At 43.0% G+C, this 20,926-nt stretch overlaps 1 protein-coding gene across 3 annotated transcripts in view; it reads left to right on the top strand.

The window, feature by feature from the left end:
• mtus1b (microtubule associated tumor suppressor 1b) overlaps nucleotides 1-20,926 on the top strand; it is a 215,240-nt gene that overhangs the window by 89,567 nt on the left and 104,747 nt on the right. The gene's annotated exons all lie outside the window — the stretch shown is intronic.

Below are 20,926 nucleotides of genomic sequence, written 5' to 3'. Positions count from 1 at the left end.
AAACCATACCAACAAGACTTTGAAGATATAACTTCAATAGATGACACCAAGCAATTGCATTGTGTTTGTATTAAACTTCAAGTAGAACGGAGTCAAAATGTCTGCTAAAAAGCAGTTAAGCCAATATTTAAGAATTGAATGGAAAGCATTTCATAATGACATCAAACAAAAACCATACCTGTCATTGTTTTTATGATCGTTTTTAGAACACCTAAAGGTAGAGAAATAATTATGCATGCAATAGTAGAATTGATGGTAAATAGAAAGCATTCGAAAGAGGTATCAATAAAGACAATTAGCTGACATCAGAGCACATCAAAGAAGAAACCAATGCCAAAAGGGTCTAAAAATAAGACCTTTTTAACAGAAGTCAGAACGTGCTTAACGGGCAGAGCGTTTCTCAACTTTCCAGAGGCATCTCTGCAAGTCTTTAACTATGAGTCTCAGCAGGTCAGATTGACTTTGGTGGATGTTCTGGATTTAGAAATAAGTAAGAAATGTAACGAAGCAAAGATTTGAGAATAAGGATCTCTGAGAAATAAGAAATGTAAGCTAATTGTATTTTGAATTGTTAATGTTGCGACTGATACAACAACTGTTAACTGAATGTCGGCTCTTAAATAAAACGATATATTTTTAGAATTGTCTCGAGAGTAAATCTGTATAGACTCGCAAACCCACAAATTCTGTACACTCTTTTGAAAGGAGTTGCAGGATTCTGGGGGGTATTCCGGACCCTTATAATATCCGGAAGGTTACAGTCTAGTTCAACTTATTAAAAGTACTATCCGGAGGACGGGAACATCTTTAGTCGTTCCTTTCCTTTAGGGAGAGATAGCCTGAACCTTTAGACCCATTTAAGTGTCTTATGGAATTCGGCTATTTCTAACTTAAGTTGAGGGTGAACGTCTGGGGAATACGCCTGATCTGGGATAGCCCAAAAGGGCCAGGACTGTAATTACCCCTTCATGGAGTACACAACAACTTACATTTATATAGCCCCGTTAATGTAGTAAAATGCCCCAAGGCACTTCACATGGGCATTAGCAAACAAAATTTTGACACGGCCACATCAGGAGATATTCAGACAGGTGAGGAAAAGTTTGGTCTAAGAGGTAGGTTTAAAGGAGGAGAGGTGGAGGGGTTTCAGGAGGGAATTCGAGTTTGGGGCCTAGGCAGCTGAAAGCATGGCCGCCAATGGTGGAGCGATTAAAATCAGGGATGCACAAGAGACCAGAATTGGAGGAACGCAGAAATTTAAGGGTTATAGGGCTGGAGGAGGTTGGAGAGATAGGGAGGGGTGAGGCCATGGACTGATTTGAAAACAAGGATGAGAATTTTAAAATCAAGGCATTGCTGGACTGGGAGCCAATGTAGGTCAGCGAACACTGGGGTGGTGGGTGAACGGGACTTGCTGCAAGTTAGGATGCAGACAGCAGATTTGGCTGAGCCAGTTTATGTAGGGTGAAAGATAGGAGGCTGGCCAGAAGAGCATTGGAATCGTCAAGTCTAGAGGTAACGGGCGTTGAGGTTTGCTGAAGCAGGGGTGGAGTCGGGCAGTGTTATGGACATGGAAGTAAGCGGTCTTGGTGTTGTGGATATGTGGTCTGCAGCTCCTCTCTAGGTTCAAGACAACACCAAGGTTGTGACCTGTCTGAAATAAAAACCGAAAATGCTGGAAATACTCAGCAGGTCAAGCAGCATCTGTGGAGAGAAACAGATTTAACGTTTCAGGTCGATGACCTTTCTTCAGAACTGGTGAACTTGTGAACTGTCTGGTTCAGCCTCAGACAATTGGCAGGGACAGCGATGAATCGGTGGCGCGCGGACCAAGCAAGGAATTTGTAGTCAACCTTTATAAATCACTGGATGGGCCTCAGCTGGAGTATTGTGTTCAATTCTAGGCACCACACTTCAGGAAGGGTAACAAAGCCTTGGAGAGGGTGCAGAGATTTAACCTGGGATGAGGGACTGAGGTGAGAATGGAGACGCTGGGATTGTTCTCCTTGGAGCACAGAAGGTTAAGGGGAGATTTAATAGAAGTGTTAAAAATTTTGAAGGATTTTGATAGAATAAATAAGGAGAAACTGTTTCTGCTGGCAGGAGGGTTGATAACCAGAGGGCACATTATTAAGTTAATTGGCAAAATAATGAGGGGCAATGAGAAACTATTTAACGCAGTGAGTTATGATCTGGAATGTAGTGGAAGCAGATTGAACAGTAACTTGAGTATATAAATTGTAAAAGTTAACAGGGCTTTGGGGAAAGAGCAGGGGTGTGGGTTAATTGGATAGTTCTTTCAAAGATCAAGCACAGGCATGATTGGCAGAATGGCCTCCTTCTGTGTTGTGATTCTATGATCTCTTGTGTGGAACTGTATCAAATCCCTTCTGGAAGTTCATATAGACAACAGTAACAAACTGTCTACCATGTTGCTGAGTTCCTCAAAAAAAAATAATCAAAATTAGTCTGATATGATCTACCCTTCTCAAATCTATGCTGACTCTCTTACTCTCTGATCAGTTCATACTTGTCCAAGTGCTCAGTCACTGTCTCTAATGGACTAAATGAATAGGATTGTTGAGCTAATGGTGTTTATTGGCTAGTCATCAACTGTATATAGCAGTGCATGAACCCCTTTGAAATAATCTGCATAGGATGTGGTAACTATTGCATTAGTACCAAGTAGAACTTCATGGTGGCTCCAAGTAGTAATAATAGTCCACAAATGCTGAGATATTGCGTCAACTGAATAGCAAATGAGACCGAGTTCGCTGAGCTATGGTCTTGCATTTTGGACAAGTAAGTACAAGATATTATGAGAAAAGTATTTACGATGCATGGAGTATTGCCAAATGGAAGGTGGATTACTTTCAATTTAATTACTGTAGTTATTCTTCAAATAAGGTTGGGTTACATGCAGCATTCACCCTCCCTTCCCATATAGATTTATTTGTGAGGAGGTGTAACTGGGTGTGAGGTGTTTTTCTTCTTTGTCAGGTGTGTCCACATTTAATTTGAGGGGTACTGTCATAAGGTGACTATACTTAATTTATTCTAAGAGTTTTTAGACTTTCTGTTTGAGATCTTGAATTTTGATATATTGAATGTGTGTAGTTCAGTTAAAATTTTCATGGTTGCAGATTTGCTGAGTATCCTAAGGCGATTTCTTCAATCAGTATGTATGTGTTGAATATCTAGAAGGTGTAATTGTGTATCTAAATCCTTGGGCTAAGATGCCGTCTTTGTCTGAGGAAAAAATGACTCGGCAAAAAGGAGAAAGAACCATTTGAAGTTGTGCTGCGGAATCATTCTTATGATTCTTGCTCAGAAACTCCAGACAAGTGATCCTTGATGATTTTTTTTTTTTTGTCTGCTCCCATAACGTGTTGTAACCATGGACCAGTATATGGTTACTAACTTTCATTTGAAGATGACTACAGCATTTGGAGGCAAGTAATGAAGTATTTGATGTACTTTCTTTTGGCTTCATCGTGGTTTATATAGTTTTTTTATTCCTGTAGCAATGGCATTGTGATGATGGGTGATGTTTTTGGATCTGAAAGTGTATAATTTGACTAATTTTGACCTGGGGGTTCCCATATGCAAATCTTTGACAGTGGCAGGACAAGATGACGAGGCTGTTAAAAATGCATACAGGATTCAATTCAATTTTATTTGCCATATGTAACCAGTACAAGTACAATGGAATGCTTACTCCCCGTAGGGACACGTCAGCTATTTTTACAGCGCCGTGTTCAGAAAGTCAATTCTTTGGCATCCAGTGGCAGTGGGAGCACAATGTCCCTCAGCCGCTCCGTCCTCCTCGTCACCGCGGCTTCCTCCTCACTGTTGCCGGCTCGGCTCCACGTGTGGTGGCCTGCTTCTCCCGCTCACCCTCTGGCCACCATTCCTGGCTCCCCTCCTCCCAGTCGGACTGCGAGTCATCGTGGCTGTTGCTGTGTCCCGATGCGCTGCGCTGCCTCCGCCCAACTCGCCGAACACATCCTCCGGTCGCTGCAGTCTCCACCTCACCGTCGCTGGCTCCACGGTCCGACGGCCCGGGCCTGCCTTTCCCGCTTCCGGTCTGGCCTCTGGCCGCCATGCTCGGCTCCCCTCCTCCCAGGAATGCCTTCCTGCTGAGGAGCAGCCGGCCGACGTGCCCTAGCGGGTCAACGTGGCGGCTGCTGCTGCATCCCGATGCGCTGCGCTGCCTCCGCCCGACTCGCTGAACACACCGCTCCGGTTGCGGGAGCAAGCGGCGAAAGCGGGCCGCCCGAAGCAGGGAGAGCGCGGTAGCGCCGGACCGTCTTGGGCGCCATCTTGACGATTCTGCGCAACATAATTGGCTTTATAAATAAGAGGCAAAAGTACAAAAGGAAGGATGTTGTGCTAATCCTGTACAAATCACTGGTTAGGTTTCAGTTGGTGTATTGTGTCCAATTCTGGACACCACACTTTAAGAAGGATTGGAGATAATGCAGAGGAGATTTCCCAGAATGGTACCAGGGATGAGGCAATTCAGTTATGCGGAGAGACTAGTGAAGCTGGGGTTGTTCTGCTTAGAGCTCAGAAGGGTAATGGAAGATTTAAGAGGTGTTCAAAATTATGGGTTTTGATAGAGCAGGGAAGTGGGACTAATTGGATTGCTTTTTTAAAGAGCCAGCATGGGCACGATGGACTGAATGGCCTCCTTCTGTGCTGTATGATTCTATGATGTCATGCTGCACCAAATAATTTGCCTCGTGATTTTCTTTTGAACTAGTGAGAGTTTGCCTTTTGAAAACTGGAATGAAAGATTACTTGTAATTGAAAGTACTTTGTAGATTTTTTAAGCATTTGTATATGTACTGTACAAAGCATCCATAGTTGGATTTTTTTTGAATTGGGGTGGGAGAGGAGGTAAATAGGACATTCTTTAAAGGCTATCTATGAACAAATATATCTAATAGCAAATCTCAAAGCACTGAATCTGAGATAACAAAATGGAGGGCATTTGTATACTGCTGGAAGTCTCATCCGACCAAAAGTGTAAAAAAAATCTGGCTCTTCTGAAACTAACCTGCAAAAATCATGATTGCAGGAAGTTCTCTTTTTCAGTATACAATATTTGCTCTAAATGTTTTTTATAACAATCCACTGAACATTATTGAGAGCAAGTTTTTGGAGGAAAATTGGGATATAGGCAAGGAATAGTAAATCTCCAGGAGCTGAAGGAGGTGGGCATATATTTTCTCAAATGGAAAGACTCCATAGAGTAGAATGTAAGGGAGTAACTGTATTGAAGGTGTATATTTTTGAACAGCATCACAGGTGCCTATATTCCTACCATTAGGAGGAAAACTAAACTAAAATGTATGCCCTGTTGGTCTGGATCCCTTAAAAGTTGACTGAGTTAACCAATGGTCAGTTAACTTTCATTACAATTTTCCTATACAATTTTCCTATAACTCTGCATCTCTTGCTTAGGGAATTCTAGAATTTGATAACTAACATTGTACAAAACCGAATAGGATTTAAATACCCTATATTTTAAAGGAAAGTTAAAGGTCCCATTCTAAATTCAAGGTGTGGAAGGACAGTCTGAAGCACTGACCCAAATACCACTTAACTGCAGTGAAATGTTCCTTGTGCTAATGTGCACTGTATATGACCCCTCATGCTAGAGAATCTTGTGTAGAATTCCTTATTGTAACTACTTCCCACCCTTCAGTGGAAAAAGTGTTTGCAAGTCTCTTCCCGTTTGGAATCAGAGCCCAAACATAACCAAAATACTGAAGTGCTAATCTTGTCCAATATTAGCAACCACAAGGATTCTGTAGCATTCTTGTAAGCGTGTATAAACTATTTTTGGAGTGTTATTTAAATCATGTGTTTCTTTTTTACTTAACCAGTTATTGCTATTCTAATTGTGAATCAGCAAAATGGAGCCAGTTGTGAGATCTGATTGGCACACTGAATTATTGTACATCTGTTTGCAATCTGGGTTTGAATTCAAACTGAAATGGATAAGTTTCCCATCTCCAATCGATATGGGTCCTCTGTGAAATCCCTCTGATCAATTATGGGTGACTTTGTACAAGCCCATGGGGAACTGGCTAAATTGGCAAAATCAAACAATAAGAACAGCTAGTGCACAAAACAGAAACATGCCAGGCCTGTGCAGTACGCAGTGTTCAAGGTGGCAAGAGCTGTCTGCATCTGGAGCTGCTTGATGCTGAATGCCCAAAATTTAAATTGTTCCATTTCCTCAGCAAGAATATATACTTGGAATTTGTGTAAATTTGCCACTATAAATCCACTGGATTTTGGTGATTTAAAAAAAAAAACTGATTTGGGGTTTCTGTAATAGCTGAACTCTGCAAACAAATTGACATTGCTGTCACTGGTCATCTGCTTCCTGTGTTCTTGTCCAAACAAAAGCCTCAAATGGCAATTTAGACTCGTGTAACTTGCCCCTCCTTTTGACATGGCTAAGGAGTGAAGGAAATGCTTGTTTTCTTTAGTTTTACCAAGCCATGGACGAATAAAGCTAGATAGGAGAGTGAACGTTAAGCAGGCGTGTATTAACTTTGTTTGTTGTAATTTCCATGTTCATCATTCCTTTGATAATGCCCTGTTCTCCAATATAAATGCTTCATTCCAATTGATTGTTCAAAGCTCTTTTGAATAGGATGGGACCCTGCCTTGAGATTGTAACCATGTTAATATTGTAAATAACCTTGGATCAGATTTCAGACTTTGTGTACTTAATTCATCAATACACAAACAAACTAAGCCACAATGTGCAATGCATCAATATGCAAAAGATATTTTTGCAAGGTTGGAATGTGATGTAAAAGGAAATAGATATTTTCCAAAGCTACATCTTATGGAAATGCAAGAAAAATTGAATTATGTTGGAAATTATAGATGGAAGCAATTTGGTCCCCTTCAAGCTGGCAATGTGTGGTGTGGTGTTCAAGCTTGCTGCAGACCACTTTAAATCTAAAATATTTTGGCACTTTGTCAGATTGGTGTGGGTTGGTTACCTTGTATTTAAAAACAATAAATTGAGATTAAACCCATGGGCAAACAAATTCAGTGTTAACTTCAGTTTTTTGGAGTCCAAGTTAATCCAAAAAGCTTCAATCCAGTTAGGATGTTTATTTCATCAATACTGTGTCAAACTGTATAGGTCTACTAATGCATTTAGTATTTTGATGGTAACCTTAGCAACTGCAGTGTTGTTTATATTGCCCAGGCTGCAGCATTCATGTAACCTGAAATGTACATGTGCACTGTGAATGCACAGATTGCAATTTTTATTTAGGCTTTAAATATTTGGTATTTATCTGTTGCCCCTCTTTCAAAGCAATGCAACAGTTCAGTTTTTGAATGAAACTTAAAATAAAAATTTTAGTTAAACTCTGGAATTGAACATTTTTATACTGGTCTGTTGAGGCAACTTTAAAAATACATTGGCCTGGAAATTCGGGTCTCCACGGGTGAGTACGCGCTGGGTACTGTCATGTATTGATTGCAAGTTTGACACCAGTAAATACGGTAATGTAATGTGCATTGCATTATGGGAATTACCCAGGAAAGCAGCAGTCAGCCATTTTACCAATAAAGTAAAGATCACTGTTAGAAGCCTGTCTGCCTGACTGATTTAATTCGACAGCTCTACATGCTTGATTGAACGTATTAAAGCATAGATACAACATTGGCGACGAGGATAACAAAGAATCATTTTAAAAAGGTAGATGCCCAAGTTTTAGTTAGCTAGGATTTTGCATGTTTCGCCGAGCCAGCCATGTTGGGTCCAAGATGGACGAGGTGGTTAACGTCTTTTGAGCTTTATGCTGACGGCAAAGGACTCCTTATCGACGATATCTCTACAGCTGCCACAAAGCGGAGAAGAGCTCTACTTCTACACCTAGCAGGACCAGATGTCCAGGATATCTTTTCGACTCTACCGGACACAGGAGAGCCAGCAGACTACTCGGTGGGAGTTAGTGCTTTGAATCACTACTTCGTGCCCCAGGTCAACGCAGCATTTGCTAGACAGACTTTTCATAAGTTGTCCCAGAAGCACCTGCCACAATTTGCTACTCGCTTGTGGCAGGCTGCTAAAGACTGTGCTTTTGGGGAGGATGCGGATAATCAAATAAGAGACGCTATCCTGAGTAGGTGCACGTCAGCCTATGTGCGGAGGAAATTGCTAGAGGAAGGGCATGGTCTAACGCTTGCCCGCAGGTTACAAGTGGCCTCACAATGTGAAAATGTCAAGGAGCAGATGTCAGCCATGTCATGTACAGAGAAGGCGGCGACAGATACTGTTTGTCATGTTACACAGAAAAGAGGGTGACATAAGAAATAGGAGCAGGAGTAGGCCAATCGGCCCCTCGAGCCTGCTCCGCCATTCAATAAGATCATGGCTGATCTGATCCTAACTGCCAATCCACTATCACAGAACCATCTCCTGCATCTAACAGAATTAGACACACGAAATAGGAGCAGGATCAGGCTACGCAGCCCCTGGGCTCGCTCCGCTACCCACAGGGCCATGACCGATCCGAAACTAGACTCATGTCCAAATTCCTGCCCGCTCCCCGTAACCCTTAATTCTCTTTACTTCTAGGAAACTGTCTATTTCTGTTTTAAATTTATGTAATGATGTAGCTTCTACAGTTTTTTGGGGCAGCATATTCCATGGACCTACCACCCTCTGAGTGAAGTCGTTCCTCCTCATCTCAGTTTTGAAAGAGCAGCCCCTTATTCTAAGACTATGCCCCCTAGTTCTAGTTTCACCCATCATCGGGAACATCTTCCCTGCATCCACCCGATCCAACCCCTTCACAATCTTATATGTTTCAATAAGATCGCCTCTCATTCTTCTGAATGCCAATGAGTAGAGTCCCAATCTACTCAACCTCCTCATATGACCACCCCCTCATCCCCGGGATTAACCGAGTGAACCTTCTTTGTACTGACTCGAGAGCAAGTATGTCCTTAAGTATGGACACCAAAACTGTACGCAGTATTCCAGGTGCGGTCTCAGCAATACCTTGTACAACTGAAGCAATACCTCCCTATTTTTATATTCTATCCCCCAGCAATGAAATGCGATAAGCTCGACAGAGAAACCAAAGGGAAATGGCGATAGGAACGAAAGGAAATGTTACAGATGTGGAGACACAAACCACATGGGCAGAGATCCGAAATGCCCAGCACGTGGACAAACGTGTCAAGTGCAAGGGAAAGGATCATTTCTCCAAAGTATGCCGTACAAAGAAACAGTGTGAACAATGCAGAGGAACAAAATAACTCTGCATTTGCTGTTACTGGAAATAACGTGACGGCGACTTACATTTTGTGTGGGGGGAGTAAACCTGAGTGTTAATTGATTCAGGTGCAACTAATAATGATAGATGAGAATACATGGGAAGGATTAAAGTCAGAACACTAAGTGTCAGTCACATGCCCCTAAGACAGAGAAAGTTATTCTCATGCTTCTAGCTGACCACTGTCAGTTAAAGCTATATTCACATGTGGGATTACAATAGGTAAGAGAACTGAGCAGGCGGAGTTCATTGTGGTTAAAGGCCATGGAGTGCCATTGCTAGGAAGGGAGACAGCCATGAAACTGGGAGTTTTAAAAATAGGCGCAGATGTCTCCGCTGTGGTCGATGTAAGACAGCTACTGGAACAGCGGTATCCAAAGGTGTTCCAGGGAGTAGGAAGGCTGAACACAAAACAGATCAGTTTGTATATCGACCCATAAGAGAAGCCTGTGGCCCAGCCACTCAGGCGTATACCATTCAACTTAAGGGGGGCAGTAGAGGCCAAAATCAAACCATTGAGGGACATGGACATTATCGAACCTGTAACTGGTCCCACCCCATGGGTAAATCCTGTGGTTATTGTACCAAAAGTGGATAAGGATATAAGGTTATGCCTAGACATGAGACGAGCAAACCAGGCAATAGTGAGGGAACGATATCCAATCCCCACCGTTGATGAGATACTCCAAGGTATGAACGGCTCGACGGTGTTTAGTAAGCTAGACCTGAAATGGGGTTATCACCAGCTAGAACTGACCCCTGAGTCACAAGAAATCACAATGTTTGCAGTACATAACGGAGTATACAGGTACAAGAGGCTGATATTCGGTGTATCTTCAGCTAGTGAGCAATATCAGCACGAGATAGCTAATGCCTTAGCTGGAATAGAGGGTGTTGAAAACATCTCAGACGACATTATCGTGCATGCACATGACCAGGAAACGCACGACAGACGCCTGCACGCTGTCATGACCAGACTAATGGAAAGTGGACTGACACTAAACTCAGAAGTGCCAATTCAACATGGACCGATTGATTTTCATGGGAATCCTGTTGTCTGAAAAGGGCATCGGACCAACAGAGAGTGCGAGCGGTGGCAGAAGCTCGGGAACCAGAGAATGCTAGAGGTGAGGAGTTTCTTGGGACTCGTTGGGTACAGTAGCAGATTCATCCCGCAGTTTGCAACGCTATCAGAGCCACTGCGACGCCTGACTAGAAAAGACACGCCATTTAAATTTGGATCACAACAGAGACAGTCATTCAGTGTGCACTGAGGTACGGAAGGCAATCTCACTGACATTTTGAGAACTGTAAAGCTTATGCAGCAATTGCAAACGAGCTGTGCGTAGTGGGGTACCTAGTTCTTCGGGGAACGCGCATCGTGCAACCCACAGTGTTACACGCACGAGCCCTGGTGTTAGCACATGAAGGACACTTGGGAATAGTTGGAACAAAGCAACACCTCAGAACCAAGGTTTGGTGGCCTGGCATGGACAAGGCAGCTGAAAAACACTAAAGCATGCCACGGCTGTCGGATAGTAGCTAGACCCGACCCACCTGAACCGTCGAGACCAACACCATTACCGGAGGGCCCCTGGCAGGATGTAGCTATAGACTTACTGGGACCCTTGCCATCCAACCACTCCATTCTTGTGGTAGTTGATTATTATAGTCGCTACTATGAATACGACATCATGACCTCCACAACAACGGAGAAGGTTATTGATAGTTTAGAGTCAACCTTCAGCCGTCATGGTTTGCCAATCACCTGCAAATCTGATAATGGTCCCCAATTCAGATCTGAATTATTCAAAGGATACTGTGAAAACAACAGGATCAAACACCTGAAAATGACAGCAAAATGGGCTCAGGCTAACGGAGAAGTCGAGCGCCAGAATGCATCGCTGATGAGAATCAGAATTGCTCAGTCAGAAGGACTAGATTGGAAACGTGAACTTAAAAAATGTGACTGTGTACAGGAGCATTGACCATGCCACGACAGGAAAGAGCCCAGCAGAGCTGCTCTTTAAACGGAAAATGAGAAGAAAGCTGCCAGACATCACAGACGCGCGCAGACATGGAAGTACATGACCGGGATGCAGAACAAAAAGGCCAGTCCAAACTGTACGCAGATGAACAGCGGAGAACACCATACTCAGAGGTGGAAGTTGGCGACACGGTGCTGGTACGGCAGGACAAAGTGGACAAGTTCGCCACTCCTTTTAATGCCACGCCGCACAAAGTTTTGAGTAAAACGGAGCCAAGTAGTAGTGGAATCTCCAGAAGGAGCACGCTACTCGAGAAACACTACGTTTGTGAAGAAATACAGAGCCAATGGACCAAAGGAGACACTCCATGAGCAGGAGGAAACACAAGGGACTGAGGACAGTATAGTACACCCTGACACACATACCACTGTGACACAGGCAATACCCACTGACACCAACATGTCCGACATACCCAATACAGCCAGACCTCAAAGGTTAAAAGAAATCCCCAAAGACACTGATTATGTCACAACATAAACTCTGCGAGAACTGCATGGGTGATGTTAAATGTTTAAACCTGAGAATTATTTAGTTGTGTGCTAAGACACAAGTTTGTAAAGTTTATAAATCAAGTTATGCAGTGTTATTGTAAGCAACTGTTTGTAAACTGCAAGTTTGTTTCCAAGGAAAAGGGGGATGTCGTGTATTGATTGCAAGTTTGACACCAGTCAATACAGTAATGTAATGTGCATTGCATTATGGGAATTACCCAGGAAGGCAGCAGTCAGCCATTTTACCAATAAAGATAAGATCACAGTTAGAAGCTTGTCTGCCTGACTCTGATTTGATTCGACAGCTCTACATGCTTGATTGAACGTATTAAAGCATAGATAAAACAGGTACTCACCCGTGGGCCCGATGGAAGTGCCAGTTTCCTGCATGCGCGGGAAACTGGCACTTCCGTTCCTCTGAAAGCAGGGGTTCAGAGGTCGAACGCGTGCACGGGGGAGTCTGCGTGTGCGCTTTGAACTTTTTTTTTTACAGGTTTCTCCGGGAGGGTAAGTCTTTAGAATTTAGAAATGTAAAAAGCAGGCATAAGGTTAATTAATTAAAATTAAAACATTTTTTCCACAAGTTTATTATTTTTAAATACTTTAAAGCAAGGTAAGTTTATTTTTAGGCCTGTTAGAATATTTAAAAAAAAAAAAATTCAAAAATTTTAATTATTGTTTAAAATCGTTTATTTAATGTAATTTATAGTTTATTTTAAAAATGTGATGTTTTTAAAATTTATTTGAAGGTTTACTGCTATTTTGGGGCCGTAGTATTTATTAGTCTTCCCTGCTCTGATTGGCTGCCCATGGCCCACGTGATCCCAGGGGATGCATCGAACTAACTGCGCCCCTGGGACACGCAAGCACTGCGTGCCGGCAGCTGGGCCAGGCCCCTGATCGGAATTCCACGGGGCCCTACAGCTCAACTGCCGGCGCGCAAGCTAAGTGCAGGTCGGGGGCTTGCACCCGCGGGAAGCCCCCGACCCGAATTTCTGGGCCATTGTGTTTAAAATGAGTGTGAGCTTCCGATGCCAAGTCCTCTTCATGACAAAGGTGGCCTCGTTCTACCTCCTGTAATATCTCCCATCTCTACCCCTGCCTCAGCCCATGTGCTGCTGAAACACTCATCTGTGCTTTTGTTTCCTCCGATTCAACTATTCCAATGTTCCCCTGGCTGGCCCCACATCTTCCACTTTCTGTAGAGCCCATCCAAAACACTTCTGGCTGTATCCTAACTCGCACCAAGTTCCATTCACATCACACCTGTACTTGCTGACCTATATTGGCTCCTGGTCCACCAACACTAAAATTTTGTTCAAATCCCTTCATGTCCTTGCCCCTCCCTATTTCTGTAACATCCTCCAGCTCTACAACCCTCCGCGAACTCTGCATGCCTTCAGTTGTGGCCTCTTGTGCTTCTCCAATTCCTTTTCCCCCACATTGGCAGCTGTGCCTTCAGCTGTCTTCGCCCTAAACTCTGGAATTACATCCCTAAATCTATGTGCCTCTCCACCTCTCTGTCCTTCTTTCAAGGTGATTCTTAACACTTGCCTCTTTGACCAAGATTTTGGTCATCTGTACTAATGTCTCCTTCTTTGGCTCAGTGTCAACATTTGTCTGATTTACTCTCCTGCGAAGTGCCTTGGGATGTTTTGCGAGGTTAAAACCGGTATATAAATGCAAGTTGTTGCCGCACATTTAACAGAATCACAAACCTGAATTGATTAGAATGGACTGGGAAAATAGATTAAAGGGTAAGACGGTACATGATCAGTGGTGTACATTTAAGGAGTTATTTTACAACTTCCAAAAAATATATATTCCACTGAGAAGAAAAGGGTGTAAAAGAAAAGACAGCCATCCGTGGCTAAGTAAAGAAATTAAGGATAGTATTCGACTAAAAACAAGGGCATATAAGGTAGCCAAATCTAGTGGGAGGATAGAGGATTGGGAAAACTTTAAAAGACAGCAAAAAATAACAAAAAGATTGATTAAGAAAGGGAAGATAGATTATGAAAGTAAATTAGCAAAAAATATAAAAACAGATAGTAAGAGTTTTTATAGTTATATAAAAAGAAAAAGGGTGGCTAAAGTAAATGTTGGTCCCTTAGAGGATGAGACCGGGAAATTAATGGTGGGAAATATGGAGATGGCAAAAACACTGATATAAAATATTCATTCAGTCTTTACAGTAGAAGACACTAAGAATATCCCAACACTAGACAAACAGGGGGCTAAAGGGGGGGGGGGGGGGAGGAGCTAAACACGATCAAAATCACTAAGGAAGTGGTACTCGGTAAAATAATGGGACTCAAGGCGGATAAATCACCTGGACCTGATGGCTTGCATCCTAGGGTCTTGAGGGAAGTGGCGGTAGGGATTATGGATGCATTGGTAATTTCCCAAAACTCCCTGGACTCAGCAAAGGTCCCGGCAGACTGGAAAACTGTTAATGTAACACCCTTATTTAAAAAGGGCAGTAGACAGAAGGCTGGAAACTATAGACCGGTTAGCCTAACATCTGTGGTAGGTAAAATTTTGGAGTCCATTATTAAGGAGACAGTAACGGGACATTTGGATAATCATAATTTAATAGGACAAAGTCAGCATGGTTTTATGAAGGGGAAGTCATGTTTGACAAATTTGCTGGAGTTCTTTGAGGAAGTAACATATAGGGTGGATAAAGGGGAACCAGTAGACGTAGTGTATTTGGACTTCCAAAAGGCATTTGACAAGGTGCCACACAAGATTACTGATCAAGATTAAAAAATCACCGGGATTGGGGGTGGTAATCTGGCATGGATAGAGGATTGGCTATCTAACAGAAGGCAGAGAGTTGGGATAAATGGTTCATTCTCAGACTGGCAATCAGTAACTAGTGGTGTTCCGCAGGGGTCAGTGCTGGGTCCCCAACTCTTTACAATCTATATTAACGATTTGGAGGAGGGGACCGAGTGTAACATATCAAAGTTTGCAGATGATACTAAGATGGGAGGGAAAGTAGTGAGTGAGGAGGACATAAAAAACCTGCAAGGGGACATAGACAGGCTAAGTAAGTGGGCAGAGATTTGGCAGATGGAATACAATACTGGAAAGTGTGAGGTTATGCACTTTGGCAGGAAAAATCGTAGAGCAAGTTATTATCTTAATGGCAAGAAGCTGGAAAGTACTGAAGTACAAAGGGATCTGGGGGTCCTGGTGCACGAAACTCAAAAGGTTAGTATGCAGGTGCAGCAAGTGATTAAGAAGGCCAATGGAATGTTGGCTTTCATTGCTAGGGGGATAGAATATAAAAATAGGGAGGTATTGCTTCAGTTGTACAAGGTATTGCTGAGACCGCACCTGGAATACTGCGTACAGTTTTGGTGTCCATACTTAAGAAAGGACCTACTTGCTCTCGAGTCAGTACAAAGAAGGTTCACTCGGTTAATCCCGGGGATGAGGGGATGGACATATGAGGAGAGGTTGAGTAGATTGGGACTCTACTCATTGGAGTTCAGAAGAATGAGAGGCGATCTTATTGAAACATATAAGATTGTGAAGGGGTTGGATCGGGTGGATGCGGGGAGGATGTTCCCGATGATGGGTGAAACTAGAACTAGGGGGCATAGTCTTAGAATAAGGGGCTGCTCTTTCAAAACTGAGATGAGGAGGAACTACTTCACTCAGAGGGTGGTAGGTCCATGGAATATGCTGCCCCAAAAAGCTGTAGAAGCTACATCATTACATAAATTTAAAACAGAAATAGACAGTTTCCTAGAAGTAAAGGGAATTAAGGGTTACGGGGAGCGGGCAGGAATTTGGACATGAGTCTAGGTTCGGATCGGTCATGGCCCTGTGGGTAGCGGAGCGGGCCCAGGGGCCGTGTAGCCTGATCCTGCTCCTATTTCGTGTGTCTAATTCTGTTAGATGCAGGAGATGGTTCTGTGATAGTGGATTGGCAGTTAGGATCAGATCAGCCATGATCTTATTGAATGGCGGAGCAGGCTCGAGGGGCCGATTGGCCTACTCCTGCTCCTATTTCTTATGTTCTTATAAACTGAATATTGGGTTACTGGAATATGTGGAACTGCAGATTATTGATCAGTCACATTATTCAGACAAATAAATTATAGTAGTTGCCTGTGAGGGTTGGATGTGGCGGATAAGATCATCAGTTAACATGTAATTGATCCATCATTAATAGCCAGAGGGGAAAGCAACTAAGAATTTTTTTTTAAATAGGTATTCATATGTATATTAAAACCTTGCATTTAGAATGGTACTTCACAGCCAAAGAATTGCTTTTGAAGTGTAGTTACTATTCTACAGGCAAACATGGCAGCTAATTTGCCTACAGCAAGAGCACAAATACCAAATGTGATGAATGAACAGCTTATCTGAACTTTGTTAAGTAGAAGTTTTGGCCAGGATACCAAATAGTTCTATGGGATCTTTTGCGTGCATTTGAGAGGCACTTGGTTTAACCTCTCATCTGAAAAATGACACCTGGAGAATGTAGCATTCCTTTAGTACAAGTGTTGAAGTGTCTGCTTAGTTCATGTGTCATTCCTATACTTGATTTTTGAATCCACTACCTTCTGACTAAGCCCTACTGACAGCTTAAAAATAGAACTCACCTGGATTATTCTGCTAATTGTTCCCAGTGCTTTGAACAGGCAGTTTTGCTCCTGTTGGATGCTCCCCTCCCCTGCCACTTCAAAAGTTTTATTTTGTTGCATTGGCACTGGTTATCTCCGTTGGCAAACATCTCTACTGGTAAAGGTAGGTCAGACATTGGGAATTGTCACTCCATCAACGTGGTCTCCTAGAGATAGCTTGAGGGGTCAGTGGAATTTACCAGAACTTTTTCCTAAATCGGCCTATTTTTTTTGCCTTTCCTAGGAGATTGTGTAACTGTGTTTGGGAGGAGTAGCAAGAGAGTGGTGGTGACGTGTGCATGCTGTTTTTTTTCATGCTTTTTTTTTGTATATTCATCTGGTACCAAAAGTGGATATTCTTTGTGAGCTAAACAGTAAGGCTATTTGTACTTTCAAGTTGGAGTTAGTAGATAGCAAACTGAAGAAAAAAGCTGAGCTTGTATAGAATAGAATGGTTACAGCACAGAAGGAGGCCATTCGGCATGTCAAGAACATGCTGGCTCTGCAAGAGCAGTTAAGCTAGTCCCACTTCCCTGCCCTTTCCCTGTAGCCCTGCAATTTACTTCCTTCAGGTACTTATCCAGTTCCCTTTTGAAAGCCATGATTGAATCTGCGTCCACCACCCTTTTAAGTAGTGCATTCCAGATCATAACCACTCGCTGCATAAAAAAAAATTTCCTCGTCACTTTTGGTTTTTATGCCTATCATAAATCTGTGTCTTCTGGTTCTCGAACCTTTTGCCAATGGGAGCAGTTTCTCTCTATTCTTTAGATTAGCAATGGAGAGGAGCAAGGAACAATGTAGATTGGAACTTCCAACCTGGAATAGGGCTAACTTCAATGGGATGCGAAAGGATTTAGCCAGGGTAAAATGGAACCAAATGTTGTGTATGTAACCTGTTCCACCTTAAGAGAGCTTAAGCCTGTTCCACCTTAAGAGATGTACTACTTTCTCAGGCTGCTGTAGACGTAATACCGGGGGTGAACACACCGGTATATAAGCACTGTGCAGTAATCTTGTATTCAGTGTAGTCCCTACCTCCTACCAGTAAAGACCTGTTTTATTGTTACTGATTAAGTCTGAGTATTAATTACTTGAACAACTCACAGACTTAACACCAAAGACTGAAGGGAAACAACTGTAACGGAACAATGGGTGATCTTTAAGGAGGAGACGTTCCAAGTACAGGCTAGGTACATTCCAACAAGAGGGAACTAAAGCAAGGGCTCCTTGGATGATTAGGGCGACAGAGAAGATGATGAAACAAAGAAAGCGGGCGTATGATTCATGTCGGGTGAATTTTTCAAGGGAGAACCAGACCAAATAAAATAAGTTGAGAGGGGATGTGAAGATGAAAATAAGATTGGCAAAGAGAATGAGTAGAATGGCGGTTAACGTAAAAGGAACCCAAAAAATCATCTACCGGCATGTAAACAGTAAGCGGGCAGTGAGAGGCGGGGGTTGGGTCTATTAGAGACAAAGGTGGTGATATATGCTTAGAGGTGCAGGGCAAGACTAGAATACTCAATGAGTACTTTGTATCGGTGTTTATTAAGGAGGTGGATGCTGACAAAATATCGGTAGAAGTGGAAAAGGTAGAAGCAATGGAAGGGGTGAGAATTGATAGGCAGGATGTACTAGAAAGGCTGGGTATGCTTAGAGCGGACAAGTGGCCTACTCCAGATGGCTTGCATCCCAGGTTGCTAAGGGAATTGGGAGAGGAGATAGCGGAAGAGCTCACCATAATTGTCCAATCTTCCCTAGATGCGGGGGAGGTGCCTGAGGAGGATTGGAAAGGAACAATGGTGTCACATTTGCCAAAGAGGTGTAAGGACAATCCTAGTAACTACAGGCCAGTCAGTTTAACATCAGTGGTGGGTAAAGTTTTAGAAACAATAATCAAGGAAAAAATTAATGGGCACTTGGAGAGGTTTAAGCTAATTAAGGATAGCCAACACTGATTTGTAAAAGGTGGATTGTGTTTTACTAATCTAATTGAATTTTTTTGATGAAGTAACAGGATTGATGAAGGGAATGCAATGGACGTTCTCTACGTGGATTTTCTGAAGGTGTTTGACAAGTACCACATAGAAGGCTGGGTAACAAAATTGGGGTTCATGGAATAGGTGGGTCAGTGACAGCTTGGATAGGAATTGGCTTAAGGACAGAAAACAGAGTTGTGGTAAATGGCTGTATTTCAGACTGGAGGATGGTAGACAGTGGTGTTCCCCAAGGGTCAGTGCTGGGCCACTTTTTTTTTGATATATATAAATGACCTGGACATTGGAATACAGTAGAATTTCTAAATTTGTCAATGACACCAAACTTGGGGGTGTGGCAAGCAGTGAGGATACTAATTGACTGCAACAGGACATGGAAAGGCTAGCAGAATGGGCAGACAAGTGGCAGATGGAATTTAATAGAGAAGTGTGAGGTGATGCATTTTGGCAGAAGGAACAGGGAGAGGCAATATACACTTAATGGCAAGTTAGTGTGCAGGAACAGAGTGACCTGGGAGTTGATGTGCATTGGTCCTTGAAGGTGGTAGGACATATTGAGAGAGTGGTTAACAAAGCATATGGGATCTTGGGCTTCATAAATAGAGGTATTGAGTACAAAAGTAGAGAAGTTATGCTGAACCTTTAATAAAGCGCTGGTTAGGCCACAACTGGAGTATTGCGTCCAGTTCTGGTCACCACACTTCAGGAAGGATGTGAAGGCCCTTGAGAGGGTGCAGAGGAGATTTACCAGAATGGTTCTGGTGATGGGGGATCTTAGCTGCAAGGACAGGTTGGAGAAGCTGGATTTGTTTTCATTAGAGCAAAGGAGGTTGAGGGTTGATTTGATAGAGGTGTACAAGATTATGACGGGTTTGGTAGGCTAGATGTGGAAAGGCTGTTCCCACTAGTTGATGGTACAAGGACTGGGGGGCACAGATTTAAGGTTTTGGGTAAAAAATACAGGGGGATGTAAGGGAAAAACTTTTTTATGCATGAGTGGTGATGACCTGGAATTCGCTGCTGATGGAAGTGGTGGAAACGGAGACGCTCAATGTTTTCAAGGAGACTGGATAGGCATTTGAGGGAACTAAACTTGCAGGGCTACAGGGATAGAGCGGGGGAATGGGGTTGACTAGATTGCTCTACAGAGAGCCGGCATGGACTCGATGGGCCGAATGTCCTCCTGTGCCGTTATGACTCTGACTCTACTGTCTAGACCCCTCGTGATTTTGAACACCTCTATCAAATCGCCTCTCAATCTTCTCTGCTCTAAGAACAACAACCCCAGCTTCTCCAGTCTATCCAGTAACTGAAGTCTCTCATCCTTGGAACCATTCTTGTAAATCCTTTCTGCACCCTCTGAGGCCTTCACGTCCTTCCTACAGTGTGGTGCCCAGAATTGGACACAATACTCCAGTTGAGGCCAAACCAGTGTTTCATAAAGGTTCATCATAACTTCCTTGCTTTTGTACTTTCAGCCTCTATTTATAAAGCCCAGGATCCCATATGGTTTTTTTAAACCGCTTTCTCAACCTGGCCTGCCACCTTCAATGATTTTGTGTACATTTATCCCCAGGTCTCTGTTCCTTCACCCCCTTTAGGATTGTACCCTTTAGTTTATATTGCCTTACCTCATTCTTCCTACGAAAATGTATCACTTCACACTTGTGTTAAATTTCATCTGCCACGTGTCCACCCATTCCACCAACTTGTCAATGTACTCTTGAAGTCTATCACTATCTGTCTCGCTGTTCCCTATACTTCCAAGTTTTGTTTCATCTGCCAATTTTGAAATTGTCCCCTGTACACCCAAGTCCAAGTCATTAATATATATCAAGAAAAGCAGAGGTCCTAGTACTGACCCCTGGGGAATACCACCTTCCAGTCTGAAAAACAACTGTTCACCACTACTCTGTTTCCTGTCACTTAGATAATTTCATATCCACACTGCCACTGTCCCTTTTTATTCCATGGGCTTCAACTTTGCTGGCAAGCCTATTATGTGGCACTTTATCAAACGCCTTTTGGAAGTCCATTTACACCACATCAACCGCATTGCCCTCAGCAACCCTCTCTGTTACCTCCTCAAAAAACTCAATCAAGGTAGTTAAACACTCTTTGCCCATAACAAATCCGTGCTGGCTTTCCTTAATCCACACTTAACCAAGTGCCTATTAATTTTATCTTTTCTAAAAAGCTTCCCCACCACCGAGGTTAAGCTGACTGGCCTGTAGTTGCTGGGTTTATCCTTGCATCCTTTATTGAACTCGGATGCAACATTTGCAATTCTCCAGTCCTCTGGCACCCATATCGAAGAAGGATTGGAAGATTATGGCCAGTAATTTCCACCTTTACTTCGCTCAGAATCCTAGGATGCATCCCTAGTGACTTATCCACTTTAAGTACAGCCAGCCTTTC

Source organism: Somniosus microcephalus, chromosome 2 (assembly GCF_052327205.1).
Source record: "Somniosus microcephalus isolate GS21.2 chromosome 2, FLI_Smic_1.0, whole genome shotgun sequence".
Lineage (NCBI taxonomy): Eukaryota > Metazoa > Chordata > Chondrichthyes > Squaliformes > Somniosidae > Somniosus > Somniosus microcephalus.
Note: the sequence above shows the minus strand (reverse complement) of the source record. Positions and strands in the feature narration are given on the sequence as shown.